The sequence below is a fragment of the Sorghum bicolor genome, chromosome 4 (assembly GCF_000003195.3).
Source record: "Sorghum bicolor cultivar BTx623 chromosome 4, Sorghum_bicolor_NCBIv3, whole genome shotgun sequence".
NCBI lineage: Eukaryota > Viridiplantae > Streptophyta > Magnoliopsida > Poales > Poaceae > Sorghum > Sorghum bicolor.
Window position 1 is genome coordinate 51,246,255 of NC_012873.2, and position 10,768 is coordinate 51,257,022.

Below are 10,768 nucleotides of genomic sequence, written 5' to 3' on the forward strand. Positions count from 1 at the left end.
AAAAATAACTAATTGTATAATTTATCTGTAATTTATGAGACAAATTTTTTGAACCTAGTTAGCGTATGATTGAAAAATAATTACCTAGTATAAATAAAAACGCAGTAGATGAATCCAAAATTTTTCGTGAACTAAACATGACCTTATAAGGTGACATACTGGCACACAAGGCCTGCGGAGCGGATCTCTCTCTCTCTTGTCTACTAAACCAAACTTATAAGGTGACATGTGTAAATAGTATAAATAGCTAACTTTTTTAATAATAACATTTATCTTATTAGTCAAAAAGGATTTTGCAATTCGACTTTGGTCGTCCTCTCCCATGCGCCCTAACGGTATATATTATTGGCATGAAATCTTTTTATTAGCTATCATCAACTAATCCGTTGGCTACATGGCTTCAAGCTATTTTTATCTCATTCTCATTTTTCTTTGTTCCCTCTCCCATTCTATCCCATCTTTGTGCAATTTCTAGCAACACCAAAACAAGATATCCTTTAGTTTTTGTGAGTTTACTTAAGTATTATCCATATTCTTCAATTAGTTAGCCCTCTTTTAAATTTAAATTGACTTTTTCTATTTATCTGCCGATAGACTTTTTGGTACTAAATCTGACATATTTCATAGAACATACATGCTATCATGGGCGGCGCTAGGGGTATGCCCCTGTATTCCATGGAATACCCATAATTTTTATGATAAATACAAATATATGTATGTATATATATATACACATGTATAATCAGTATATATGTTAGTTTATTGAATGTTGTAAATATGTTTAGCCCATAAGAGCAACTCCAATAGTCTAGCTAAAATTAATTGTCAAATTCTATTGTTTAGCTATTTTGTCGAATAGAAATTTTTCTAAAAAAAAGAGAGATCTACGACAATCTTGTTATTTTACAAAGTCTTATAGTTAGCGTCTATAATAAGCTATATATAGCTACCGAAAATCAAGAGAAAGCCAACTTCCTATTTTATAAAATTAGATAGCATATTAGTTGGAGTCTACTTTTTGCTATACAAATTCGGCATAAACAACAAGAATAATTAAACTTTTGAAGTTGCTCTAAGCCTAGTAGAACAACTAGTAGCGGCAACCCATGAACTCATGAGAAAGAAACCCCATCGACGGCATTCCTCTAGCGGCGACGGCGGTCAGTGGTCTTTGTAGGCTTTCTCATATACGGCTCCCCCTTAACGCCTTTCTCATATACGGCCTTTCTCATATACGGCTCCCCCTTAACACCTTTCTCATATACGGCCTTTTTCGTATACGGCTTGAAGCAACAACAAGGTGAACACAAAAATCCTACATATTTTATATTCTTCAAAGTAAGAATTGAAGGTTTCGTTTTTTCTTTTTTTTGCTGCGTTCTGATTTTTTTAAAGAAATGTTGCATTGTGTTATTGTAACATAGATAAAGAATTTATATATATACTTTTACCAGGGGCGACACTAGACTCACTTTGCCTGATGCCTTCTTACCAGGATAAACAAATATTTTAGCTAGCATATATTTTAAGAAAATTATATTTACTACTTGAGCTGTGCACTAGGATCAATTTTGTATTAATTTTGTCTCCTATTATTATTGCACATATGCATTGAAATTTTTTTTATACATGGAATACCCAACTATGAAATCCTGGCTCCGCCACTACATGCTATTTATTTTTGACAGATTTTTTTGGTACTAAATCCATCAGATTTTATAGAACATCACTTGTATCTATATGATCATCACAAAGTATATCATAGAACATCACATATATACCATATGACATTACATGTACCACAAAATCTAACAAATTTAACCATATAAAATCTGTCGCCAGATAACTAGACAATCTCATTTAACCTTTAGATCAGCTTGTACCTTCTCGTGTGTCCACTTGTGAGCTTCTCACACTTGCGCATATGGGAACCAATAATAATAGATATACTTTTCGTGATTTTGTCATAAACCATCTTTTGTATAATGACAAAGTATAGGGGTTTATAACTTATACAAAGGCATATAGACCATTTACTCCATTTAAACACTATCTAAATGGTCTAAATGCTAAAAAGGATGACCGACCGTTTGTTATTTAGCGTAACACTAGACATGAAGCATTAAATTTAATCAATTTAGTAAAATGGCAATACAACGATTATAGTGCGAGGAATGCAATGTGACATTTTTTTAAAAGTTGCTTGGGAGAAGCAAGTTAAATGTTGACATCACAAGCTCCAAGACACGCACTCAACAGAATCAAACTCACAACCTTGCTTGGAATTCTCGCTTAGCAAGGCAACATGGTACCAAATGAAGAAACCAAACACGCCCTTTATTCTGGATTTACCATTGGTGATGAAAATTACTAGCCACAAGTAAAAAAGTATATTTATATTTAGAAATGTAAACAGAATCAAGGCTAAGAATCAACTGTGAAAGCGACAAGAAGGAAAAGAAAAAGCGATGATGCCTAATACTTGACTAATGACTGATCATGAACCTTGGAGAAGGCAATAATGAGTGATAGGACTAGGAGTGGGGAAGTTGCTAAATGCTAATGGATACACAGAAAGACGACAGAAAAGGTGTGGGGGGGCAACCAAACTCGATGATGCATGAACAGATCTAGTGGCAGACAACACTATTTTTGGTAACGCCCTGTTTAGATTGGAGATGAAAAATTTTTGGGTGTCACATCGGATGTGTCGGAAAGATGTCGGGAGAGATTTTTAGAAACTAATAAAAAAATAAATTACATAGCTCGTCTAGAAACTACAGGACAAATCTATTAAGCATAATTAATCTATCATTAGCACATGTGAGTTATTGTAGCACTTAAGGCTAATCATGGACTAACTAGGCTTAAAAGATTCGTCTCGCTATTTTCAACCAAACTGTGTAATTAGTTTATTTTTTATCTACATTTAACATTCCATGCATGTGTCCAAAGATTCGATGGGATGGATGAAAATTTTTTGGGTGGAGAACTAAACAGGGCGTAGTCCTTCCGCTACTGAATAAATTATTTTTTCAGAGTTTTTTAGTCAATTTTTTTCTATATTAATCAAATTTATTGAACAAATATAAATTTTTATAACACCAAATAAGTATACTATGAAAAATAGTATATTTTATGATGCATCTAATGGCAATAATTTGGTGTTATAATTCTTATTTTTTTTTCTGTAAGTTTGATTACATTTTAAAAAGTTTGGTCTAAGAAAACTCTAAAATTAATTTCTTTAAAATCAGAGGGAGTATTTTTGTGTTTATTGGTTACGATCACCTTCCCTCCTGATGTCTCTGTCTAGTGTTAGTGGTGGACAACACTAGTTTTAGTAAAATCCTTTAGACACGAAAATACTAAAAAATAACGTTAGTGGTGGACAACAGTAGTTTTAGTAAAATTCTTGAGGCACGAAAATACTATAAAATCACGTAAAGGACTCAAGTTAAGAAAAAAAATCACTGGATCCATTTTTTCTTCATCTCCTTACTTTATATATTTCATAGCTAGAGGTACGATACTTAGGGATTTGCCCGGTGTGCAACTGCTGAAAGAATTATTAGTTACTGCTGCAGCTGTGGCTTTCTCCTCTCTAATATCACCAGGTATACTCAAGCCGTGGCTTTTTCTCCTCTCTCGTATCACTATACTGGCAACAGTAGCTTTGTAGCAGCTGCTTCTTTCTACCACTACCAGAAACAGGCTTTTTCCTGACGGTTTTCATTTTTCGTGTCGGTTCCATTTTAACCGTCAGAAATTTGATTTAGTCCTGTCAGTTGTTGAAAACCGACAGGAGTAGGTCTGTGCATTTCTGTCGGCTCTTGAAAACTCACATGAAAAATAAAGACCGTCAGGAATGCACCTGACGGTTAGTCTAATCCGACAGGATTCCCGGTCACACATGAGTCACGCGCAAAAAACTTTAGGACGCACCCACGACCCACTGCTCCTCGTGCGCGGCCAGGCAGAAATGCGCCTACTTACATTATTTTGGGTCCCAAGTTGAGACAAATAAAATCGTGAAACCCTAGTCCCACGCCTGCCCCATTCTATCCTCCCACGCTAGCCGCCGTCGGGCTCCTCCCATGCCTACCGCTGCCTCCCCAATGTGTGCACCGCCGCCATCTCGAAGGGGCTCCCCAGGCCCTCGCCCCAGGTCTGCCCGATGCCCATGCCGCCGCCTGTATCCTCGCCCCCTGCAGATCTGCATAAGGTGTGTCCTGTTTCTCTCTCTCAATCTCCCTCTCAGATCTGGAGTGATGTTTCTTTCCAAGTAATACTTTTGTGGTTTGTTGGCTAATGTTTTAGTTATTACAAGAAAAATGACAGTCACATACAAGAGCAAATCACCATGATGCAGTTTTGTATAACTCATGTAGATCTGGACAATTGAATTGACTTAGTTTGCCTTTGTATACAAGTTATAAAAATATATTTTCCTCATTTCCTGTAATTAGCTCTTGTGTCTGTTGAATTTATCTAGAACCTCTAGTGCAAGACAAATTACAAATAGCAAACAAAATATATATATCTAGCGATTGCTAAATTTTTACATTGTAAAAGTGTTCCTTAATTATCAAAAGTTGGTGCTATTTGAGCAAATCACCATGACTTTACCTTTTTTGCGGTGAATTAGATTTAAGGTGCAACCATGAAGGAACTTGCTTAGTTGTCATAACCTGTTAATGTTCTCTCTGCAAATTTAGTGTTTATATTGTAAACTACATATTTTATTGACACATTATTGTTCTGCAATGTTATAACTGTAACTTTTACTTGTAGGCAGTATAAGTTGCGCAAGTAGAACTGACCATTTAATTGTGCAACTGGTTGTAACCTAATCTTGAGTCCCAACTAGCTTAGCTCAACTCAGGACACTGAATAAATGACAGTCACATACAAGAGAAAAATCACCTTGAAGCATAGTTATTAGGACCGGACCGGAAATCGAACCGGTGAGAGCTTCGGTTCACTGGTTCACTGGTCCAACCGTTAAGAGCCGGTTGAACCGCCGGTTCGATTATTTTGGACCGGATGAATTGAACCGCTCACAATTACTTTGAACCGGTGTAATTTAATAATATACAACAAATAATTAGCAACATATATTTAATCAATGCATACATAAAATGATAAAACACACAACTATATAACTAACTCTAGAGTTGTTTTACAAGATAGGTAAAAATTACACATGAAAAAAGAACATTCGGAGCACTTACAAGTCGGTGAAAAAAGAACTCAAATAGTAATTTAAATATTCATTGTTACAAAAACAATCTTAGATGTTGAATATTAATTTAAATATTCATTCAGATGAGATAGATTGCACTATTGCAAGCTCGTTGAAATAATTAAGATGAATATATTATTGATTAGTTCAAAGCTCATATTAAAAAGTGTTTATTCTTTTTGAAATGAAAAGGAAGCATCGACGTTAGCTGCAGCCCCACCAAGACCAAAGTCCAGTACGCATGCATGCAAATGTTCAGTACTCCAAATCTCCAATCCAATCGTGAATCACCAGGTGGCAGAGTAACAGTAGATATTGGGCCCTGCATGGTCCACCCTTCCCAGCGCCCAGGCGCAGTTGCATGCACGCTAGCAGCCAGAGCACGCTTCCGCATGCCAGTCTTTTTGAACCGCTCCGGTTTGAATGGAACCGGCCGGTTCGCCGGTTCTACAAGAAACCGGCCGGTTCGTCCGGTTTTTAGCGGTCCAATTGCATAAGCGGTCTTTGAAGTGAACCGAACCGTTATAGTCTCTGATTCGGTCTTTTACCGGTCGGACCGCCGGTCCGGTCCGGTCCTAATAACTATGCCTTGAAGATGTTCTAACTCAATTTAAGTTTACTTGAACGATATGTACTATTATACTTGCTTCTTTCTGCAGCTAGTTACAACCATTTTGTGTTTAACAGGCAGCCCAGCTGTGAAGATATGATCCATGGATTATTTATGGCATGTGTATTAAGCATCAAGAATAGTAGATGCATTTTGAACCAGTAAGTGTATATATATTCCTTTTGGGCACTCACAGTTACTTAAAAACTTGCTACTTCACGGTCACTGAGAAAATAATTTAAGTATTTAACATTGGATATTTCGCTCAATGAAAATAGTTTTTACATTGGTTTGAGAAATTAGGCCTTTTGTTATATAATTGTCAAAAATAGCTTCATCACCTCTTTCTGTTAAGTGGAGACAGGAAACATTTGAATGGCAATATAGTTCGGGTATTTAGACATGCATGGTTACAGCTCAGTTTAATACAAGTAATAACCTGTATAGCACCTCTACAGCCAAATACAATAGTACAAATGTTTTCTCTTCCAACATGTGTTGATTATTCTAACTCTACTCCTTGTAGGTAACTTGGTTGTCCCATGCTGGAAACAATGTTGCTGCTTAGTTTGTGTTATTAATATGATGTAGATATTGTGAAACTGTTAGTACTAGGACTTGCAGTGTGGTGAACATGTAATCTTGACTTTGTACAAGGAATATCATGTTATTTTCTAGTGGTGGCGGAACATTGAACATGTACTGAGATTAAGTGCCATTTGGAATGTGATTTGTGATTGAATTGCAGCCTCGTAATTATCATTTGTGTTTATTTTAATGCCGATTGTGACTTGCAAGTGGACACATACATATTATATAGTGCACAAATATGGATTATACTGGGGGTATTGATGACTCTGTAAAATTCAATTCCTGACGGCTCTGCATTTTTTCATGACGGCCTAAAATGACAGGGATAAAAATGGATTCCTGTCGGTTTCATATTCCTGACGGGAAGTCCTGACGGCTGCACTGACAGGAACAGGTTTTGGCAGGTTAGATGTAAGTCGTCAGGGACTGCCGTCAGAAATTGTTTCCTGTCGGCCCACCATCAGAAAAAATAGGTCTTTCCTGTCGAGCTGTTCATGTCGGCTGATTCCTGACGGTGGGCCGTCAGGAATGTATCTCCTGTCGGTTTTCATGTCTTTTCTGACGGTTTTTAGCCGTCAGGAAAAAACTGTGATCTGGTAGTGTACAGTCGAACACCACCCTTTATATGATTACAACTCATCTTTTGTTTAGCATCATACGAAAGTTGGGGCAATTTAGGGCAAATATAGTCACTTGTTTAGCATCTAGCAATGATATGTATGAAGTTTCGTAGGAAAGGATAGAGCAAGATTCTCTTTCATATGAGGTACCATTAGGACTTTGTTGATCTGTCTTACAAGACGAGATTATGATCGTTCTTGTGCAATTTTATTTACCTTGTTCTAGAGTCTAGAGGAGTAGTCATGGAAATCTCTTTTTGCAAAAAAAAGGGTAGGTGAAGAGCCCTTTTGCCTCCAAAGTAGTTTACCCGACGCGTACTCTGGTGATCTCTCTCAACTACGCTAGAGAAGTCTGCATGAGCCGTATATTCTCTCCTTCCCAAATAAACGTACATAACGCTTTTCAAAGAGTCAAATTCTTTTAAGTTTTATATAGAAAATAGTATCGATATTTACATATTCAATAATATATTATGAAAGTATGTATATTTCATGATCAATGTAACGATGCTTATTATACATCATAATATTAGTATTTTTGTGTATATAATTGGTCAAACTTAAAAAAGTTTGACTCCTCGATAAAGGAGATGTACACTTATTTTAGAATAATTAATTTTCCATGGATCTTAATTGACCACCCATAATTTTTTTTTGTGACAAGTGGTAGTTTTGAATATTTCTCATCAGGGAACAAGTGGCCGAAGACTAAGGGTTTGAGATGGCCTGGCCCATATCTGATCTAAACAAACCGAGAATGCTCTAGAGGTGACATATAATTTGCAAGTTGCAAAACATAGTGCCCGGCTGGCGTGATCGTGCGATTGAACCATACCCGTTGCTTTTTTATTTTTATTTTTATTTATTTGGGTATAACTGACCCCTTACCCTGTTCTGGGAAAAGGAAAAGAAAATGGAGGAGAAAAGCGGATGGTATTTTGCAGCTCTTTTGGGTCGCATCTGCATTTTAAACTCGGCCTCCGCGGTTGGGCCCCATAGAACGCCTATTGTCTAATTCACGGCGTGTAGCCCAAATTGAGCCACGTACGTATGTAGATGGCTCCAACGTATCCAACGAAGGCCCTACCCGATCCATGGAGAATCGCAGCTAATCCACGTGTACTGCTTCCCTGCTGGTCAGGTCTTGTGGAGCTCAGGTGTGCTGTGTGCACTAGAAACAGGAGCACGGCGTTGCTGGATTGGACCAGTGTAAACTTTTTGTTTGCCGATCAAAGTGTATAATTGAACTAAGTTACTGCCTCCATTTCAATTTTTAGTCATTTTCATTTTCTAGATACATAATTTTTATTACGTATCTAAACATATCATATACCTAGTACCTAGGTGTAACAAAAAGCTATGTACCTGAAAACCATAAAACGATCTATAATTTTGGACAGAAGATGTATATTTTAATGACTTACATTTACTATATAATTTTTGCTTTGTTGAATAAACTAGGCAGAGAGAAACCTCCAAATTACAACACCATATAAATCATGATATTATAGCTTACAAGAACAATTTAACTCAACGACATCGGTGGGTGTGCCATGTCGAGCTTCCCCTCCCGCTCGTGGAGGTTCCATTCCATGCACATTTGGATGAACAAGGGAGAGAGAGAGAACGATGAGCGCCGGCAGTCCAACGTTAAATTTATAAATAAAAAAAATTCCTTCAGCAATAATGGCTTATGTTGGTGTATGCATCAAATTGAACTCATTTTATTTCTGGTGTCGGACTGTCGGTCCTGGTGAGCGACGCGAAGACACCGGGGGGTGAAGCCGCCACAAATCGGGTTTGAAGACAACGAGTACTCAACGGCAGCTTGTGATAAATTTGCACTCTACCAGAGGCCGGCCAGGGGACGACAATGAGGCATTGTTTGGTTTTCCTTGCTAAATTTTAGCTAGATAAACTTTAATCAATTTAATAGCTAAAATTCCAAACACATTGACTAAAAAAAGTTAAAATAGTTTAGTTCTATTAGTCACCTAAGAGTTTAGCAAGGGGAACCAAACAGCCCCTCAGAATGGCAGCGCACGACGGACTCATCTGCCAATGATACACCTACATATCACGGACAAATCCAAACCTCATAAGCACATGGGCTGGGCTCCCTTAGAGCTAGGGCAGGGCCATGCCCATTTTAAAACCCTAGACGAAATTAATCAAAACAAAAATCCCATGGCTGCTTTGATATTCGTGCACAAACTTTTGGAAGGACCACCGGGGCAATTCTCTCCTAGAAATACCCATCTATTTTGAGGGAAAATGAATAAATGACTGTATATGCGTATATATGCATACAATTTATGTTGGGTTAAAGTATCATTTCTTATCTTTTAGACAATTAACACAATAGCCTATTGCCCATCCGGGGCTCGTCTCGTCCCTCAATTTGATGACCTCAGTACCAGCGAGTTGACGAGGGCACAGGCAAAAGGGAGTTTGCAGAGACTTGGGTGTAATATACGATTTCAAGGACAAAACAGATATACATCATATGCGAGTTTTAGAAGTCAATTCTCACATATAGCTACAAGTAAAGGGTAATATCAAAAGACAATGCATAAATATATAACATACTTAGTATAAAAGAGATAACCTTCAATAGCAAACAGCGGATAGTCAACTCCAAATTTCGGGTATTAACTTTACTCTACAGGATCCAACTGACTGGTTGATCCCAAGCCTAACACTCCTCTTGAAGTAAGGGGAAAATAGCAAGAGTGAGTCTATGTCGAACTCCACAAGTATAACCAGGGGTTCATGATACTCAATTAGCTGACACTGGTTTGACTGCAATTAGCTTTTATATGTAGATAGCATATTTAATCATTGGATAGCAAATATCAAGGTAGCATAATTAATCTCATAACCACATGATCAATGTATACAAGAATTAAGAATAATACATATAAACGACATAATAAACCATCATTTATCATCACTAATCAGGTTCAACAGTGTCTATCTATTCCGTTAGTTTTTTGGGCCGCCCGTATCCGTGGGCACGGCTAGTATACCAGATTTAACACTCTGCAGAGGTTGTACATCTTTACCCATGAGTCATGATTTACCCTTTCGCCCGAGGCCCGTCGACCTCTTAACCCACTACTAAGGAAGGTCGGCAGGGATCACATGAAGTCTTTCAAAGGTTCGTCTAACAAGTTAGGGCCGCTTGGTTTCATTAGTCAGTCCATATGATTCACCCGCAGGAATCCACGGTCTGCTATTCCCTAATTGCGCCACATGGGTAACCACTAACGAGCTAGAAAAGTTACTCATACTTGACTAAAGCCAGAGCCATATAGCCCTCATGGTTGTACGAGTTGTCCCAGCTTTTGCCAAGGGATAAGTCCTTATGGAGGGTCAAGATCAATCTAGCAAAAGCCAGAGTTCTTTCCACCCTTTATGTTCAAGTTGCTAGAAAGCTTATTTTATTGTTTATTGTATATCAAACATTCTTGTTACAAGATCATGGATTATAATCAAGCACTAGCAAGAACTACCTCAAATGCATATCCAAATAGGTATCAAGGAATTCAAGACAACAATCATCTATGATTTTACTAGGGTTGTCAAGGTGGACACATGCATATGATCTATGTATTAAAAGTGTATAGGTAACAAGGATGATCCCAGGTTATACTTGCCTTAATCTAAATGCTCTTGTTGATCCTGCTGGTCTTACTAGTT

At 37.5% G+C, this 10,768-nt stretch overlaps 1 long non-coding RNA gene across 1 annotated transcript; it reads left to right on the plus strand.

Moving 5' to 3' along the window:
* On the plus strand, positions 4,140-6,604 carry LOC110434409. The gene is made up of 3 exons (XR_002451906.1): positions 4,140-4,225; positions 5,933-6,016; positions 6,382-6,604. It is a non-coding gene; the product is annotated as an uncharacterized LOC110434409 (long non-coding RNA).